Here is a 21,357-nt window from a genome sequence, read left to right on the forward strand (position 1 = left end):
GAATATCGCTCCGTGAGTACCCCCCTTAAGGCCCTGTGTGTCTGTGAACACATAGAGAAATGAATTTCCTCTAAGCTGCTGGCCACTGGTCGCAATATGTTTCATACAAGATGTGTTTACCTGTGGTCAGGCTTATTTTTGCCAATTATTTTGATGTTTTACTCAAGATGGTCAAAAGCATTAAAATGAGCTTTATTTATTTGAATATTTTTTTTAACTGCTTTAATGTTCAGAAATATTTTTCCTTATAAAATAATTTACTTTTTTTGTTTTCATTTTGTGGATTTGAAGCCCATTTCTAGGCTTCCCGAGCCACATGGCAGAATCTGCCCTTCTGGAGTTTATGTTCATTCTCTGGGGCAGAATTGCTGGAGTAGCTGAGTATTGCTAGTAACAAGAAACCATCCTTGTCTCTGCAATGGGTGTAGTATGTTAGATAGAATAGATTTAGGTCGACCACTATTGGTCGACAGTAAGTATGTTGACACGGTTTCTAGGTCGACAGGGACTCTAGGTCGACATGTACTAGGTCAACATGAAAAAAGGTCGACATGTGTTTGTTTGTTTTTTAAATGTGTCGTCTTCTTCGTAGAGTGACAGGGAACCCCAATTGGTGCACCGTGTCCCCTCGCATGCAAGGTTACCATTCCTAGTTGTAGTCCACGTGGGTCGTAAAGTATGAAAAAGTTCAAAAAATGAAGAATTTAAAAAAAAACCTCATGTTGACCTTTTGTCATGTCGACCTAGTACATGTCGACCCAGAAACCATGTCAACCTATTTACTGTCGACTAATAATGGTCGACCTAGACACTGTCGACCTAGAGACTGTATCCCCTCTGCAATAGGGCTGCCAATGATAACTATGGCCAATGTGCATTGTATAGACTGAATAGGCCATATTAAGTCACATCACTTTGGTGACTGCTGGTCAGTTTCATCTAAGCTTTGTTAGTTTTGTATTTTTAATAAATTTGAGAAATCTAAAAAAACTTTTTTCACGTTGTCATTATGGGGTATTGTGTGTAGAATTTTGAGGGGAAAAATTAATTTATTCCGTTTTGGAACAAGGCTGTAACATAACTAAATGTGGAAAAAGTGAAGTGCTGTGAATACTTTCCAGATGCACTGTATATGTATATAATTAAATTATAATAATACATTTTAATTTATAGCACATCACAGACTCTATGATAAGAACTAGCGCAAAACTGCTATCCTATTAATATTTTTGATTATCAAAAAATGTGTTGTCCCTATGCACCGACAAAGTACATTCCATGAGAAGTGTGTCCCAGGGCACCAGCCTCAAAGATTCCTATCAGCTATGTCAGCTGTAGATGGGCTCTATACGTAACTGCAGTCTCTTCCACAATTGCTCCATGTGCGACACCCACCGTTATCACTGTCACTCTGCACATGGCTCTTACATCATGTAGTAGCAGTGTGAGCTGTGTAATGCAGGGCAGCACTCCTCCGCCTTTTACACTGCTGACACGTGTGTACTAGGAGACTGCATGAAGCAGCATATGCCTCCAGTCTGTCCCCGCAGTCAGGACCGGAGGGGAGCCAAAGATGAGGAGGCTGATCCTGGCAGTGAGCAGGAATTCATGTAATACTGTGCCTGGTCCTGGGGCAGGGGCCAGCCGCAAGGAAGAACAGGTATGGGTTGGTGCGGGCTCTCCTGACTCATGGACCCGTGTGCACTGCACAGCTTACACCCATGATAAACCTAGGAGCAAACAATGAAACAAATGACGTACCACATTCTACACAAGGAATATGCGGGAAAAACACAATCATACTTAGATGGTTTATTTCTTAGCAATTTTAGTCAGTACTGTGTATTATGCTAGATAGATTAAAGGAGAGTTTTATTTAATTAGCAGTTTAAAATAAATTGATTAAAATCACATTTCACACACATTTCGGTGCGATGGACATTTCTATTATCAACACTTCCCTCAGACAGTGTTTAATGAAAACATAAGCAGAAAGTAACCCGGATATCTTTTATGTTAGAATTATGATGTTCCTTGTGCATGCATTGCCCGAAGCCTCATAAATATAGAACTAGTCTATGCAAAGCAGCTCCCTCCCTCCATACAAGCTGCTGACTCAACAACTTTTATTTGTGCCTATAAATTATGCACTATTGCGTTTAGAACAGTCTTTGTGAAGACACTGAAATTAAACTAATTGACTTTGTGTGTATAATTTGTACAGCAGGGATAGTAAAAATGTCAATTTATTTACAGATTTTACGAACAGACATTTTTCAGAATTTGTAGAACATCAACGTTCTGTATGAGCTTAATTGAAGGTACTGGAGGACGTTTTTGTCCCTACTGTACAACCGTTCCCATTAATAACATGCTGTTACTGACAGGAGTCATTGTCATGGGCTCATACAGTGGTGCTTGAAAGTTTGTGAACCCTTCAGAATTTTCTGTATTTCTGATTAAATTTGGCCTAAAATTACCTCAAATTTTCACACAAGTCCTTAAAGTAGATAAAGAGAACCAAATCACACAAATGAGACAAAAATATTACACATGCTCATTTTTTTATTGAGGAAAATGATCCAATATCACATATTGTGGCAAAAGTAAGTGAAACTTTAGGCTTAGCAGATATTTTGAAGGTGAAATTGAAAAATCCTGTGTGCTTACCATGTCGGTGTCGGCAGTAGTAGTGGTGCAGGTGGTCTGTGCGGGCTCCATAGTGTGGATTTTATATGGTGGTGGCACCGGTCCCGGGGTTCAGAAAGAGAAAACTTCTGATTGGTGGAGTGCCCATCTAAAAAAAAAAATGGTGGCAAAAGCCATTGCTGGCTCACTTGCTGCGCAAATTTGAATTTCAAGGAGCCAATCGTGGCTCAACCACATCATCGCCCCTCCCCATTGGACTGGCTCCTGAAGATTCCCGAGTCCTGGGTAGGTAAGCAATTCAAAAGAGCTCACATGGCCACCGCCCCCCCAGGTGAAGATCAAAGAAGAAGACGCCGATGAAGCCCGGGGGAGACAGCAGCCATGTAAAAGAGCTTAAAAATCGCCACCTCCTAGATGAAGGTGCAGAGAAGTAAATTATTAAAACATTCGCTGTTGTGTACCCAGGCTTGGGGTACCCTGGAGTGGGGAGACCAGTTATATTGGGGAGTCCCCACTTCCGCAGGAATCCCCAGCTTCGGCTGACATGTTAGGGGGAAGAATGCTTTGGCCAGGATACCTTGTCAAGTGTGTCCCCTGGCTGTAGCATTACCCCCTGCTAGTGGAGCCCAGTGCTGGTTTTAAAAATTTGAAGACCATTACTAATTTTTTCCCCCTGGATTTTTAGAACTAGGACCTGCTCCAAAAGCCCAGTGCTGGTCCATTAAATACAAGGGACCCCAACACATTTTGTTCCCTCTATTTTTTGAACCATGGCTGGCGTAAAGAGCCCTACGGCTGGTTATGGTTTGGGAGGTGAACCTCCATTTTTTTTCCTAATTTCATTGGTGAAGGGGGACTTTGAACATTATTAACATCATAGGTAGATGAGGATGGAATTTGAATGTTTCCTAGAAAAAAAGAAGAGAAAAAACCCAGCACCAGGCTGAACCAGCCAGGGGGTTAATGCCATATCTATAGGACACTCAGTGTGGGTCCCCCTGCCATGACATTAACCAGCCCCAAAACTAGACTGTACTGGGCTGGAATTCCTCAGAAAGTGGGATCCTAACAAAAATAATATGTGGTTTCCCCCACCCAAACAACAACCAGCCCAAGGCTGTGCCCTGCACCCCTGGTGGCGGTGGGTGCGGAATTCATGGTACAGTAATATTGTTTTTTACAGGCGGCCACACTCAGATACAACTCAGCACCTGTCGGCTGACCTACACTTAGCCAGTATGGTGGCAAATTTGGATGTGTGACACAGTTTGCCAGGACCCACATGCAAAAAAACAATTACAGTAAGAGTATTTTTTCATTACATCTACCGCTGTGACTCTTCTTAAATAGGCTACCCCATGCTTTTCATGGTGAACATATTGACAGAGATAGCTATAATTGGTAATACCAAGTAATAGCCATCACTTAGTAAATGACTTTGACTGATGTAGAACTTTTCTCCATATAATAAATAATCCTTAGGGGTCTATTTACTAAGCCTTGGATGGAGATAAAGTCGCTGGAGATAAAGGGGCAGATGTATTAACCTGGAGAAGGCATAAGGAAGTGATAAACCAGTGATATGTACAAGGTGATAAACGCACCAGCCAATCAACTGCAATATGCAAATGGACAGTTAAGAGCTAACTGGCTGGTGCGTTTATCACCTTGTACTTTTCACTGGTTTATCACTTCCTTATGCCTCCTCTAGGTTAATCTGCCCCACTGTACCAGCCAATCGGCTCCTAACTGTCATTTTCCAAACACAGTCTGTGACATGGCAGTTAGGAGACGATTGGTTGGTACTTTATCTCCAGCGACTTTATCTCCAGCCAAGGCTTAGCAAATAGACCCTTGAGGTAGGTGCACATAACCTTTGCAGCGAAGCGTAAGATCATAGTATGAGTTCATAACAGCAGCATGAATTTAGTAATTTGGCTGAAACAGTAGATGAACCCATGTCTAGCTAGTCAAGCAGATTAGAATCACCATTCAATCATGGCCTAACCTGCCACACAGATTGTGTGAATGCACTGTGATCTTTCTGTGACAATAGAGTCAGTAGAAGGAAGACCAGAAGAGGAAAGATACTAAATTACACTGAAAGATTATCTCTGCCTTTCCCCACACAGCCCCTGGCATTCCCCTGCTCATTAAAGTGTCACTTGGTGCTAGATGGTCTCTTCTGTGTGTATGACAACATTACCAAGTAGCAGCAATTACTGATGTGTTTTTCCCTTTATTGTTTTTTGATGAAGGGTTTCCAAATAAGAGATCGCATGGCACTGCTGTACAGTATATGGTATTGCTGCTGGTAATGATGTAGCCACAATTGTTAAAGGTAGGAATAGTCTATTAATAACCATATTACATCAGATGAAAACAATACAAATAATGCACATTTTTATAAATACATTGCAAATACATTTCTTTTCCTGCTGGTCCACGTGAAAATATGTATGGCTGAAAAAGTCCAACCCCATATCACATTAATTACCTCCAACTTTTACATTCTTCTCCTAAAATAGTGCTTGTTGTAGCTTCATTTATGTGTTACTGGAAATACTGTACATTATGGGAATGAGGGGACATCAGGCGTATATTACTAAATGTGTCACTATTGTGTGTGATTGTTTTGGAGCATTACTCAAAGTGCACAAAGAAATACACAATGTGTTACATATGCGATTCCACTTTCACCTCGGAAGTGGTGGGGAAAGCAGGAAACTCACTGGAATATTGCTCCCCTACTACTCCATTATACCAGCAGTCGGGATCCCAGAGGTCAGGAGACCAACGCCGGAATCCTGACATTCAGAATCCCGGCAGCGAGTGCCAGGATCCCGACAGCCTTGTTATTAACTGCATCCCCCATTACATTATAAATAACATTGTCACACATAATAATCTTTTACCTGGTGGTAGTAGGTCTACTCATATGTGTAATCCATACTCAGAAAGGAACATCCATGCAATGCTGCCTATCACTAATCCCTACACCCTGTAGACACTGACATCTTAGTTTGTAAAACCATGTGCTTACTCATTAAAAATGGTTGCATTATAAGATTTTCACTGTATTCATTTTCTATTTAGGGCAAACTACACTCTATTTCTTTTATTATTGGTGGACTGACATTACTATTTTATTGTGTTGTGCCATATCAACTGTACTTGTTTTAATAGGCTAATTGGATGCTTGCCTATTGCTACGCATATGTATGTTTCTTGTCCACACTGTATAACATATATTTGTAGTGCTTCACGCAATAAAAATGTTATGTTTGAAAAAAATGATGGTTGCATTATTACAAAATAAGGTACCACATTAGAAAATAGCATACATATTTGCACACTTGTAAATGAGCACACAGTTATCAGACCTGGGTGGTACTACTCATCCTCTTCTCCATTTCCTCCCATCCACCAGCACCCCTTTAAGAGTTATCCGCAGTGGGGTGTAAAAAGAGATGGGGGGCACAGAGATGAGAGAGCAAGATGGGGTTAGAGATGAGAGAGACCCATAGATGGGAAGGAGGACAGAGATGAGAGACAAAGAAGGGGGACCACGGGACTGAGATGAGAGAAAGAGGTGGAGAAGGGGGCATTGATAAGAAAGACACATGGCATGCTGGCAGTGATAGAGAGACAGGGGAGGATGACATAGATGAGATAGAAATTGGGAGTACAGAGATGAGAGAGACAAATTGGGGGAGTGCAGATGAGAGAAAAATGGGGGACAGAGATGAGATAAATATGGAGTATAGACAGATGAGAGAGACAGTCAGGAGGAGTGGTACAAAGATGAGAAAGAGACAGAGGGCAAGAGGGACATGGATGAGAAAGACATGGGGGAGGAGTAGAGATAAGCGGGTGAGGCATGAAAGTGGGGGAAAAAACAACCAGGGCGAACATTGGTCTAAAATACTATTTCTATTAATTACTTAAGTCCGTTAGATAAATCATGTTCTAAAGATGGGGTTTTCTCATCATTTCCAATACTTTCAATACTAGGTGCTGTTTATATACGGCCATCTTTATAGCCAAGATCTCCCACTACATACTGTATGTGCATGTTGTCACCATGTCATTCCGAGTTTATCACTAGCTGCCGTTGTTCGCAGCGCAGCGATCAGGCTAAAAATCGTCACTTCTGCGCATGCGTGACGACGTACTTTCACAAAAGCCAATGCAGTTTTACACAAGCTCTAGCGACGCTTTTCAGTCGCACTGCTGATCGTTGAGTGATTGACAGGAAGTGGGTGTTTCTGGGTGTTAACTGAGCGTTTTCGGGGAGTGTGTGTAAAAACACAGGCGTGCCAGATAAAAACGCAGGAGTGGCTGGGGAAACGGGGGAGTGGCTGGCCGAACGCAGGGCGTGTTTGTGACGTCAAAACAGGAACTAAATAGGCTGAAGTCATCGCAAGGTAGGAGTAGGTCTGGAGCTACTCTGAAACTGCACAATTATTTTTTTGTAGCAGCTCTGCGATCCTTTCGTTCACACTTCTGCTAAGCTAAGATACACTCCCAGAGGGTGGCGGCTTAGCGTTTGCACTGCTGCTAAAACCAGCTAGTGAGTGAACAACTTGGAATGAGGGCCCATGTACAGAGAATTGCTGCTGCAACTGAATGTCTAAAGTTGTTAATTGCAGCCTCATATTGAGTAGGATGGAGTAAAAATATAATTTTGGTTAATATGTCCATCTCTAGGAAGCACAGCCCTACAGTCACACTTATTAGCACCAGCAAACTGAACGGTTGTTTGCTGCATTAATGTAAATATAAATGCACAGGGGATGAACACAGATGGTTTACACAGGAACTAGTACATAGGAGCGGGGGAACGGTACCAGATGGCATAATAGCATTGCATAGAAAGTATGTGAAATTATTACATCCCCAGTCACACAGCCAAGTATTTTCTGATGACTAAAAGCTTGAAGAATAAATGGAAATTGTGTCAGTATAGATCACAGTGGCAGTCACTTGCAGGCAACCTGCTCCCACCCATTGATAAGACTGATGTCCCCAGTTACCAGTTGTGGGATATATGTTACTAGACCAGTACTTTCAGAGCCCTCCAGTATTTGTATAACCTTTCATCACGAATAGCTCAGCATGACATAAAGAATCTGAAGGCCAGACACTTAAGCTAACAGCTTCCTAATAGGTAGTTGCTGAGTGGGTAACAGACCATATAGTTTATGGTATGTTCAACATTTGAAATATTAAATATCATAGATCTAGAGAACTTGCGATGTGTTTTGTGCCGTCATCTGTCCTATGTATAAATGTTATGGATCAGTCACCTGCAAGTACCTCATTTCCAAGTGTCTTGCAATACTAACAGTTGGGTTTTTCAATCAAATAAATAGAACTAACTCCTCAAAATTCCCCATTTATTTTTATCTCTGATTTATGAAAAATAGTGTTTACCAATTTCCGAATGCCGTGAAGTAAAACATCCAAGGCTTATGTGAAACAAAAAAATATATGAATAGCGCTCCCCAATTGGGATATATATCACCAAAGCATAATGTCCATCAGATTCTTGCAAGGAATAATGATGACAGTATTTCACGTTCTGATATCTTCTTACATAGACGTCCAAGATACCTCAAATGAGATCAGAAAAGACGCCTCTCATAGCGTAAAACAATTTTTTCATTTATTCTAAAACTTTTTAAAATTCATATGGTTTCCCAAATAACATTGGGCGCTAGGCACTTTTCAGTTTATATATACATATATGTATATGGATATAAACATTGAAAAAAAATATATATAATTAAAAAATAAAATAAAATAAATATATATATACTGAATACCGCTGTGCTAAGAAAGCCCCATTAGCAGATCACTGCTGTGGATGTGCTGTGTCTCTTCTCTCCTGATTGCATCTAAAGAGGGGAAACTCTATCACAGCCGCCGGTAGCACCTTTCTGCACTGCTACTGACGGGAATCAGCGTCCAAACTACTAATGAAGTGAAAGCTATCTCAATCACTAGGGGTGAGCAGTGTGAAATCATTGTTTTAAATTCTATTTCAATTGGGACTATATCCAATTCATCAGCGCTCTCATTTTGGAGTTATACCAATTTAAAACTTTTTAAATGGACTGCATTATTGGCTACAAATATCCACTTACTGTAGATGAGTGTATTTATTACATCTTGCTAATTCACCGCTATTGTTGTGATCAATTGAATGTTTATTTTGTTATTATCGGTGTAAATTAAATCTGAATACTTTTAAGCACTCCTTAATTGTTTGATTTTAAAAAACATAGTTTAAATATTAACATGCATTAGAAATTCTACATAGTCATATTCCAGCATGTGTTGAACATCACCTCTTCACATATATGTGGTTTATGAGCATTAACCATAGGACCCTATAATTCCGATGGCTGCTCTATTTTGTTTTTCTTTATGCCTTTTGCTGTGCTAATGCCTATACATAAACAAGCAATAAGGGATTGTTCTGCTGAAAGGCAGCCAGCAGGACTGTCCTATCACACATTTTGGAAAGGTGCTACAGAAAGCTGAAACAGATTCTGCGGTCAAAATACATTTGTTGGGCTTATGCTGAAACATGTTTCATTTGAAATAGCAATATGTGAATACCAATCTGGTCTTCATAAGCAATACCCCTGTCAATACGGATTAGTCCGTTACTGGTGACCCGACCTGGACAATACATGATAGTACTGGTAAAACATGTTCACGTACCCAGTGCAGTTCAAAGGTACCTAAAGCCTTTTATGTTTTTAATTTTCAATATGTAAAATTGGACAGTGGTTCCATCATTTTATATTAAGAATACTAGTAATTTATTTATTTATTTGTCTGTTAATTAACTGATTAAATCCAATACTTTTAGAGACTATCCCTTAGGGTTATCTCATTAGATTTTTCCTGTGCTTTATGTTTCTGCATTTAATTGCATCTACTGTTTTGCCCTCAATTCCTCACAAGCGCTAGATGATCGCTTCATAACCCCGCCCACTGATAGCTGAGTCATACTGAGTGAATTCCCCATTGTTTGCTCTCCACCAATTAGCTTTCATGCTCCTTGTTGCCATGAAGACCAGAGAGAGCACTACTGCACTGTAAAGGCTCTAATGTAATGAGGTGAACAAATGCAGAAGAACATGGTAAAAGTCTAGAAGTTCCACCCATTTCACAAACAACAGTTATAGATAACAGACAGCAATGTTAGAGCTGGGACATGTGACTTAGCTGAGGTTTGTGCTTTCGAGATCTGTATTTGTTTTGATCACTTCTTGATGTATATCTGTTTGGGGCATTGTTTAAGCATTATTTTTGTATGTTATGTTCTTTATGTTACTTTATGTTATTAGATTGTTAACAATTGAGAAAATGTGTAACTATCTTAGGCAGTTTCAGATATTTAAGCTACTGATTTTCTATACAAATTTTTATACACAGGTGACTATATACAAATATGTATGTATAGGAAAATAATAAATAGATTTTGCACTCATACCTTACTTATTTTGTCAAATACATTGTGGGTATATTTATTTATTTATATTATATTTACTAAAATAATTTTAAAACAGGTGTTTTCACACATTTTTCACATTATTTTAGTTTTACCGAAATGCATTAAAGGAATTTTGGAGCAGTTTTAATAAAAAACTTCTCTAAATCATTTACAGTAAGGAGATTGCATTTCCCATACTTGTAATGGGAAATGTCATCTGTCTGATTTTACTTAAAAGAAGAAAAAATCTGGAAGGAGCCCTGTGATAATAATACTATCCTGAGACAGCATTATCCATAATAGCCCCCCGCCCCCTCCTGGCTCCCGGCTCCATTCTGCGCTCTCTGACAGGCTGATCACTGTAAAAAAGTTGTTGTTTTTAAATACTCTTACAGGCCCTTGGTCCAGTGATTGGTGACTAGGTGAGCTCCTCTGTGCCTCCAGGCATTTGATCACCGGCTTCCTGCACTGTGACCCTGCTCAACTCTAAACCGGCATCTGAGGTGATAGAAGGCCTCAGATGACGGAGTCACAGAGCTGGAAGATGGTGATCAGATGACCAGAGCCACAGGAGCTAATTGGGACACTGATCACTGGGTAAGTGCGAGTGGGGAATTACATGGTGGCAGCAGCAGTTGTGGCTGTGTCGGCAGTGGCAGCACATGTGCAACACATTCTCAGGGTATATTTTTGTGAAAACTGCCCCAAAAAGTCTGCTGAGTGAATTCACAGGGACAAAGCTTTCACAAGCTCTGGCCCTGCATTCAGTTATTGATACAGATTTAGTTGCACTCATTAATCCCGAGATGTGGCCTCACAGGCATACATTATGTATCGTGGGTGTGACTTGCACGTATACACCTGTTCGCCCTACGGTAAACTATAAAGTATCATAAATTCTGCTTAATTTTTCTTTCTTTTTTTTTGCATTGTTTGTGTTGTAAACATATTTATAATATAGGGATGTTACTGTATTAGTTACAGTATTATTCATGGTCAGGTAACTGTATTTTAGTAATTCAGGAATTTATTTAGAGTTGGGTGCAAGGACCTTTTTTCAATGAAAACTGTGTTTAGTTTGCACTGTGTATGCACACAGAAAATTCCTACACTTGCATCTGTAGTAGTTTTTAACAGTTTTATTCACATAAACAATAAATAATTCCCATACATTGATATCAAAAGTAAATGCTTATCTGATATCCCGGTATGTACCAGTTGATATCACCAATAAAGGGTACTGCCAACCTAAGCATGTTTTGTCCCATATGCTGCAATGCTGGCCTTCATCAGGAGTCTGCTTTGTCTCGACACTCTCTCCCTGCTCCCATACTTAACTCTTTCAGTCAGTCCTCCTTTTCCAGGTCTGTTTCACCTGCTTCCACTATGCGTGCATTGAGGAGAAGGGATAGCCTTGCTGCATATATATATATATATATATATATATATATACACACACACGTGCAGAAATTCACCACACTTGCCACTCGTGTGTGTACTGTGTATGTATGTATATATATATATATATATATATATATATGGAAGCGTGTGGCGGCACTCTAGACCAGTGGTTCTCAACCTCGGCCCTCAAGTACCCCCAACAGTTCATGTTTTCCAGGTCACCTAACTGGTGCACAGATATATTCATTACTCACTGACACATTTTAAAAGACCCACAGGTGGAGCAAATTATTTCACTTGCAATCTTGTGAGGAGACCTGGAAAACATGAACTGGTGGGGGTACTTGAGGACCGCAGTTGAGAACCACTATTCTAGACGACTGAAGACAAAATGAAAGACGTCTTGTTGTAATATGTATATATATATATATATACAGGAATCATAGGTGCGGCACTCCCAAACTCAAAAAGGCTTAAAACAGGCATAAATGTAAATCTCACCTTATAAACACCTTCACCATGTTATGAGTGACGTCATACAAAATGGGTCACTAGTGCACCCGTCCCCATAGATACCACATTATACGGAGGCTGTAACAATACATAGTTCAGGGTAAAAACACCTCATCTCAAAGGCACAGCATCATCAATGATTTCATAACAGTAAGTAAATAGCCGATATATAACATACCCTGGTATATAAGGTAAAGTATACCTATAAAGCAATACATACTAAGGTAGCTTACATTTAAACATGAAAATATGAGCAGAGTAAGGAATATATATGGCTAGATATACAATATATAAAATATAGGATATAATACAATCCTGGCACTTAAATGGTGTACTATAATTCCATAGACTAGCCACAAATATTGATGCAAATAGAAAATTAGAAATGATAATAATAACCGGATAGTAACCTCAAGATAATGGTGTTGTATACCCTAAACTATTCAGGGAAATATATAATCTAATAGTCAAAATAATACAAAAATATATCGCACTTATATAGCAAAAATGACCATGGACTATCAAACTCGGACATATGGATAAACACATACCTACTTAACATGAATTACAGAAAATTGGACAATCCCAAATGATCATTGAGACACCTAGGTACAAGCGTGCCTAATCTGTGAATCCACTTACTTACACATTGAAGTAACTTTAATGCATGATCTCCCCCACGGATAGAAGGGGGGAACATGATCAATCATGCGATAGCGCACAGCAGATAACGGGTGTGGAGCCTGAAAGAAGTGCCTGGCAACAGGCTGCTCGCTAGAGCCAGCCTGAAGTGCTGCCCTAATGGCCGACCTGTGGGCTTTCATACGTTCCTTGAAGGTCATTCGTATCGGTCATTTTCAAACCACTGTCACTCACTACCATGGGCCATAAACGATTAGAAGTTCTACTGATAGAGGCACTGGAGGTATGGTATTGTGTCACCCATGGTAAAATATTACCATGGTCCCTAGGCTTCCTCTGTAGGAGTAATTGCTGTCTGTCCTGTGCTAGGGCTTTCTTCCTAGCTGCGGAAAGTAAATCATCACTATATCCACGCTGAGAGAACTTATTGGCCATAGTTTGCTGCAGCCGTGTATACAAGACAACACCAGATATCTGCTTGATACGACCATGCTACTTAGCCAATTACAGGAGATCTCTATTGGAACTGCCGATGTTTGGTTATGCAGTGTTGATGTAGTTTCAATGACCGATAGGAAGTTGTTAGCCAGTTATAGGAGGGGTCGAAGTATTAGGCATTTCTTGGTGAATATTACCACTGACAGAATAGAACAGAAGGGTAACTTTTTACAACAGAAAAGAGGATGCCTGAAATGCACATGTACCACATGTAGTTTTTTGATATCGGGAGACAGCTTTTTATCATCCATTGTCAGGACAACGATATACTATCAGGCACACATTGACATGTAACTCTAGATTTGTGGTGTACCAGATCATATGCCCCTGTGGGCTGTCATACATTGGTAAACTGAACGGACATTCAAGGGACGCATGACAGCCCACAGGTCGGCCATTAGGGCAGCACTTCAGGCTGGCTCTATCTAGCGAGCAGCCTGTTGCCAGGCACCACACCCGTTATCTGCTGTGCGCTATTGCATGATTGATCATGTTCCCCCCTTCTATCCGTGGGGGAGATTGTGCCTTAAAGTTACTTCAATGTGTAAGTAAGTAGATTCACAGATTAGGCACACTTATACCTAGGGATCTCAATGATCATTTGGGATTGTCCAATTTTCTGTAATTCATGTTAAGTAGGTATGTGTTTATCCATATGTCCGCATTTGATAGTCCATGGTCTTTTTTGCTATATAAGTGCGATATATTTTTGTATTATTTGGACTATTAGATTATATATTTCCCTGAATAGTTTAGGGTATACAACACCATTATCTTGAGGCTACTATCCGGTTATTATTATCATTTCTATTTGCATCAATATTTGTGGCTAGTCTATGGAATTATAGTACACCATTTAAGTGCCAGGATTGTATTGTATCCTATATTTTATATATTGTATATCTAGCCATATATATTCCTTACTCTGCTCATATTTTCACGTTTAAATGTAAGCTACCTTAGTATGTATTGCTTTATAGGTATACTTTACCTTATATACCAGGGTATGTTATATATGGGCTATTTTAGTTACTGTTATGAAATCCTTGATGCTGCTGTGCCTTTAAGATGAGGTGTTTTTACCCTGAACTATGTATTGTTCAGTGGCGTGCGGTGAGGTCAGTGGCTGGTGAGGCACTACCGTAACTACAGCCTAACTTTAACCCATGCCTAATCCTAACCCCACCCTAACTGCAACCTAACCCTAACTGGTGTGTGGGGGATTGGGGATGCTGCGAATGGGGGTAGTTGGAGCTGTGAGGGAAGAGAGAGCAGGAAAGGAGAATTTGTGTAGAAGAAGGTGTGATTGGAGGGGTCGTTTGGAACTTGAGGAGAGCAGGAGAGGTGAATGTTTGTGGGGGAGAAGGCAGGGTTTGTTGGGTGCCTTGATTTTGGTTGGGGAGATTTTGAGCTGTGAGGGAAGTTGTAGCTAAAGAGGGGAACCTGTGTGGGTCAGGAGAGGGAGGGTGGGTAGGAGCTGTGAGGGTAGAGAGCAGTTGAGGGGAACATGTGTGGAGGAGAGGGATGAGGTGTGCCACGGATGAGGGGTGAGTTTGGTGCTATAAGGTGAGAGAGATAGCAGGAGAGGGGAATCTGTGTGGGGAAGCGCGGTGAACGGTGGGTTCTGTGGATGGGGGGGGGGGGGCGGCTATTTGAGCTGTGAGGGGAGGAGAGCAGATCTGCATGGCGGAGGGAAGGGAGGGTCAGGGGTGAGACAGATGGTGGGGGATTTGGAGCTGTGAGAGAAGAAATAGGAGAGGGCGGATGGGGGTGCCTCGAAAGGGGTTTGGAGCAATGCAGGAACAGAGCAGAGAGGGTACAGGGTAGCCTGGTTTGGAGAAGGGGGTGCCGCAAATTGGGGGAGGCCAGAATTTGGTGCAGTGAGGGATGAGAGGAGTGTCTGTGCTGGAGGAGGGGCGGGTTGGAGCAGTGAGAAGAAGAAAGCCTGTGGGCGGGGGAGGAGCGGTCAGAGGTGCCTGCGGAGGGGGCTGTAGCTGTTAGGGGGTACTGCAGATGAGGAAACAAGCCACTTACCGCTGTCGGTAGGAGCCGCTTCCAAACCGCTGCTGCTTTGCAGCATGTGCTCTTCTGCCTGTGTGGTGAAAGGTGACTGACATGGTGCTGGGGGCGTGGCCACTTGCAGCATTCGGCCCTCACATCCTGGCCGGCCTCCCGGGAAACATCTCTACTGGCACCACTAATCAGGCACATGCAGGAGGCAGCATTACTAAGTTTGGAGGAGGAGCAAAGATGAGAGGGGACGAAAGTAGAGGCGGCTCCTCCTACCACTGCAGCCAAGAGTCGGGACCCGAAAGGTGAATGCTGACTGCACTTTCCGGGACAGACAGCTTTATTGTAGAGACCCTGGGGCACTGGCGGCGACTCATTTTTATACCGTCGGTTGAGGAGAGGAGAGAGTGCTGCTGCTGGCTGGGAGCGGGAGGGACGGAGCCGACCCCCACCTGTGGGTGATTGGACAGTGGATCCAGTGCTGGATCCGCTGGGCCAATCACATCTGGAGGACTGACAGGGGAGTGCATTCATCGGGGCTGAATGCACGCCCCTGTCATAGCGGCACCAGTATAGCTGCCGCTTCCCCATACATTTTCAATGGGCTTTCACAGCCCATTGCTGTGCCCCGCCCCCTGCCCGCCCCCCGATGCCCGTACTTTTAGTGTTAGCAGCGGGAGGCACCTCTGCCGCTGCCTCCCACCCTAACATGCAGCCATAGTAAGAGGGGGGAAATGATTACAATAATAAAAGAAGATATTTATCAGACTCTGTGCTATAAATATCTTCTTTTTATTATTTTAATTATTATGACAGGGGAGGCACTGCCTCCCCTGACTGTACGCCCCTGGTATTGTTACAGCTTCCGTATACTGTGGTATCTATGGTGACAGGTGCACTAGTGACTCATGTTGTATGACGTCACTCATAACGCACCGCCGGCCGGGTCCGTGGTCCCGCTTCCAGGGGATGGCGTCCACATGGTGAAGGTGTTTATAAGGTGAGATTTACATTTATGTCTGTTTTAAGCCTGATGACAGTGCGGACATTGAAGCACTGAAACGTTGCTATGTAAAGCCGTCTACAAGAGTCTTTTTAGAGTTTCGGAGTGCCGCACCTATGATTCCTGTGTATGCATTACTGTGAGGCAGGGACGTGCAGTCAGGGGAGTCAGTGCCTCCCCTGTCATTAATGAGTAAAATAATACAAAGAAGATACGTATGACACATAAGTATCTCCTTTATTATTTTACTCATCATTATACAGTGTAAAATGGGGTTGGGAGGCACCGATCGTGGTGCCTCCTGTAGTGAATGGGGAAATATATGGGGGCGGGGCCTAGCAATGGGCAGGAAAAGCCCATTGAAATAACATGGGAAAGCGACACCATTAGAGGTGCCGGTGTCATACAGGAACGTGCTATCAACCTATGAAAGCACTGCCCTGTGAGTGAGGCCACAGTGATTGGCCAGCGGATCCGTCACTGGATCTGCTGTCAATCACTGTGGCGGCGGAGGTGCGGGATGCGGCCGGGCGGCGGAGATGCGGGCGGCGGCAGAGGTGGCGGGACGCGGCAGTCAGGGCCATTCTGCAGAGTTTGGCAGCGGAGCGGTACCCATTTAAAAAATGGCGCCTCAGCGTTATTTTTGAAATTCAAGATGGCCGCCGCGAGCCAATCATGGCTCGCCGCGTCATCGCCCCGCCCCCTGCCACTGACTTATATAAGTTAGCGCGAGGCAGTGGCTGTCAGTCCACCGGCGGAGGAGGAGCAGAAAAGAGCTCCTGAAGAGAGAAGACGCCGTGGAAGTCCTGGATGGGCGGCGGCTATACAAAAGAGATTAGCAGCCGTCGCCCACCAGGTGAAGACGCTGGAAGGCCTGGGAAGGCGGTCGGCCATGCAAAAGAGCTTAAAGGCCGCCGCCTCCCAGGTGAAGACGCCGGAGGAAGACGCCAGAAGCCCTAGGGAGGTGGCGCCCCCCCAGGTGACAATGCCGGAAGCCCTGGGAAGGCGTCAGCCACGCAAAAGAGCTTAAAGGCCGCCGCCTCCAGGTGAAGACCATGTGTAATAAAACTTTTTTAAAGAACGTGTAGTGGTTTTTTTTGTTAAATTTTCTTTACAGGTAGACCACAGGTGCCAGCGGGCCCTTTATGTCCGGGCATGCTGGCACTTGTGGTTCTCCAAGTGCCAGCATGCTGAGGCAGGCTTGCTGGGACCTGTAGGCCACCTGTAAAGAACAATATTAGCATACAATGAACCCCGCACCCACCACCACCAGGGGTGCGGGGCATAGCACTGGGCTATCAGCCCAGTACTGGTTGTTGCTCGGGAGGGGGGACCATTTTTATTTTTTGGGGCTCCCACTTTCCGAGGAATTCCAGCCCTGGGCTGACTGGTTTGGGGAGTGTTTAATGGCATGGCAGGGCGACCCCACACTGAGTGTTTCCCCTGCTATGGCATTACCCACCCCACCTGGCTGGTTCTGCCTGGTGCTGGTTTTAGAGGTGTGTGGGGGACTGCACTTTTTTTTTTTTTCTCGGGGGGCGTTTAGCTGCCAGAGCCTCCCCAGCTGGTGAGCTCACCGCACTTCACTGCTGTGAGGGCACCCGTTACTACACGTGGTTGGTGAGATCCAGAAACTTTGGATCTTTGTGTGTGTGTATATATATATATATATATATATATATATTTATATGTAAATCATGAAAAGCCCGGCACTCCTCCTCTGAATAATGCGCCCCGGTGCCCTCAGCGACAATAATGAATAGTTTGAAAGGAAAACTGTGGCACTCGAGGACTTGTGGTTGTACAAAAATGTATTAAAAATACAGGAGACATCAACGTTTCGGGGTGTCTAACCCCTTTGTCAAGATGTAAGAGAGTGTATGTATGTATGTATAAAAATAATTCATAAGTCATAGTTTACTAATCCCCATTTCAGATAAAGTGAATGCAAAAAAAAAACAACAAGAAATCAATTTCACTGTACGTGGTATACATGGCAAGGCCAAATCAGCACTATATTTAATTAAAATGCAATCACTGTTGTGTTATGTGTGCTAATTATTTAGAGCTGCTTGTAAAATTGATTTTATGTAAACATAATATGGCTGTAGAAATCAAAGTATTTATAGCTTGCATGTGTTCCTTCAAATTTATAGACCTGTCTGTCGTTCATGTGTCTTATATTTCCAGCACTTAATGGTTTGTTTAGACAGTCTTAGTGTACATTAACTCCCATTGCTTTATTCCAGCTACCACTCTTTGACAGGTACCTATGTTACACAGATGAAATAAAGCTCCTAATCCAAAGAGCATAGAATGCTTTGTTACATTGTAATCTAAAACTGTAATATCACAGTATTGGCTGGGCAAAGTGAGAGAAGATTTAATATACAGATCGTGTTAATAATCGCTGTTTGAGCGTAACGTTACGTGTGTATATGCAAGAGCCAAAAGAAATTAGATACTTTCATTTTCACAGTTTTCCTGTGGACTAATGCTTAAAGAAAGACTTTGGGTGAGGGGAAATAATAGAATTGGTTATGTTAGACTACACAGCCTAAAGTTCAATACAAATTGACATGATTTAGCTGGAGGAAACATGTTTTGTGCTCTACTCTCCCCATTAGACTGATGATAATCATTATTTGTTATTAGAAACATTTGTTAAGTGTCAGCTTATTCTGTAGCTCGGCATAATGTGTAAAAAGGAGTTCTATTTACAGTACTATCAGCAGAATTAAAGCTGCACTATTCAGATGTGTGATATCTTTTCAACAATGGGTTATAATGGAAGTCAATAGAACAGAGCACGAGGAAAGGACGGGCTCGATTACTATTTTTAAATGTAGTAGCAGCATTTTATTGAAGCTACTTTATACTGTCAGTTTAAACTACAGTATATAGTAAATGTATGGATATCATTATGTGTCGTCCTCTTCCTAACACCACCTTGGTATAACAGCAGTTTAGGATGGTACAGATGAGTCCCCACAGTATTGCTGCAGTGGCGCCAAACATCCCTTCTCAGCTCGCCAGCTTCAGTACTAGTGTCTTTTTCACTCTAATGTGTGTCTTACTCCCAATGGTATGTGACAAAACCACACCACAAGGATGCAACTAATATGTGCTACTGAGTCTGAATCTGTACGCAGTGTGTTACGATGCAACGGTTGCGGCTTCTTTTTTTTCATGACAAATTCTGCTGTGCTTTCTACTCATGTTCAGACTCAGCCGCACACAGATATACAAGTGTCACATATAAAATTAATCAGTGCAGTGCCATGAAATGGTTTTGTAACAACAAATTGAGATTATGACAGACATTCTAGCGAAAAATACGCCACACACCGCTCAACGCATCGGTAATATCGGCATTGCATAGCAGAGAGTGTGGCTATGATGTGGCGATAGCCCATCCACGCCCCCACAAATAGCCTTACCCAACATGTCACGCTCCTCTCTGCCCCCTTTTTGAAGCCACACCCCCACACTGCACGTTGCTGTGCTGACCTGGCCATCCCCTCCAGCAGTGGGCAGCCAGAAAGTCGGCCACCATGTTCAAGAACTAATGCATGAGTGGTCATGGGGCACTTAAAGCAGGGTCATCTAAACATATGGGTACACTGGGGCTCCTCAATTTGAGAGCCATTCAAACGGAGATGGGCTGGGCCAAGGAGCATGTGCCTGGTGCCTCTAGAGCTTCTTGGGAGGTAGGTAGAGAATGCTGCCCAACTGCTCTGATTGTGAATTACACACAATCAGAGTTGGAGGCAGTTAGCACTCTGCTTGTGAAATACGCCATCAGGCTGGAAGGCAGGTAGTTCTCTTGTTTGTGAATTACACCATCAGACTGGGAGGAAGGAAGTACTCTGCTTGTGAATTACACTATCACACTGGGAGGCAGGTAGTACTCTGCTTGTGAATTACACCATCAGACTGGGAGGCAGGCAGTACTCTGCTTGTGAATTACACCATCAGGCTGGGAGTCAGTTAGCATTCTGCTTGTGAATTACACCATCAGGCTGGGAGGCAGGTAGACTGCTTTTATGAAATACACCATCAGGCTGTGAGGCATGTAGCACTCTGCTTGTGAATTACATCATCAAGCTGGGAGGCAGGTAGACTTTTATGAGGCAGGTAGCACTCTGCTTGTGAATTACACCATCAGGCTGGGAGGCAGGTAGTTCTCTGTTTTTGAATTACACCATCAGGCTGGGAGGCAGGTAACATAGTAACATAGTTAATGAGGTTGAAAAGAGGCAAAAAGCCCATCGGGATCAACCTGTATTAAGCAGTGCACATTATAATGCACCAGCCGAAATAATGGTTTCGTACCTATTGACAACTATATTTTGTATCACTCCCATATACATAATGTCAATATATTAAATGCTATAGCCTTGGTTACTTTTCTCAGCTAGAAAACTGTCCAATCCGTTTTTAAATGCATTTACAGAGTCCGCCATTATTATCTTCTCCGGCAGGGAGTTCCAAATCCTTATTGCCCTTACGGTGAAGAATCCTTTCCTACGATTTGTGCGGAATTTTCTCTCCTCTAGCCTCAGCGAGTGCCCACGTGTCCTATACAGACTTCTATTAATAAACAAATCCCCTGCTAACTCTTTGTATTGACCCTTTTCATATTTGAAGACATTAGTAATGTCTCCTCTTAATCTCCTCTTTTCAAAGGAGTACATATTTAACCTAGTAAGCCTTTCCGCATACTCCAGTGTCTCTAACCCTTGCATCAGCTTAGTAGCTCGCCTTTGCACTCTTTCGAGTTCCCCGATATCTTTTTTATTATATGGTGCCCAAAATTTAACACAATATTCCAGATGCAGACGTACCAATGATTTATACAGAGGCAGGATTACATCCTCGTCCCTTGTTATCAATACCACGTTTTATTCATGCAAGACTTTACTAGCCTTCTTTGCTGCATTTTGACAATGTGTACTGTTATTAAGCCTATTATCTGTGAGCACCCCCACATCTTTTTCCACTACTGCTACGCTTATATTTTCCCCATTTATTGTGTAGGATGCAAGTTTGTTTTTAATCCCAAAGTACATAACTTTGCATTTATCAATATTGAACCTCATTCCCCATTTAGATGCCCAGGTTTCAAGTT

At 42.5% G+C, this 21,357-nt stretch overlaps 1 protein-coding gene across 8 annotated transcripts in view; it reads left to right on the forward strand.

The window, feature by feature from the left end:
* RARB (retinoic acid receptor beta) overlaps positions 1–21,357 on the forward strand; it is a 1,402,065-nt gene that overhangs the window by 920,499 nt on the left and 460,209 nt on the right. The window contains exon 1 of one of the 8 annotated variants that reach the window (XM_063922236.1): positions 4,923–4,990. The exons of the other annotated variants lie outside the window; for them this stretch is intronic. The gene's annotated coding sequence lies outside the window, so the exon portion shown is untranslated. Of the gene's footprint in view, positions 1–4,922; positions 4,991–21,357 lie in introns of those variants that run through there. 8 annotated transcript variants of the gene reach the window in all.

This window comes from Pseudophryne corroboree, chromosome 5, assembly GCF_028390025.1.
Source record: "Pseudophryne corroboree isolate aPseCor3 chromosome 5, aPseCor3.hap2, whole genome shotgun sequence".
NCBI classification, from domain to species: Eukaryota; Metazoa; Chordata; class Amphibia; order Anura; family Myobatrachidae; genus Pseudophryne; species Pseudophryne corroboree.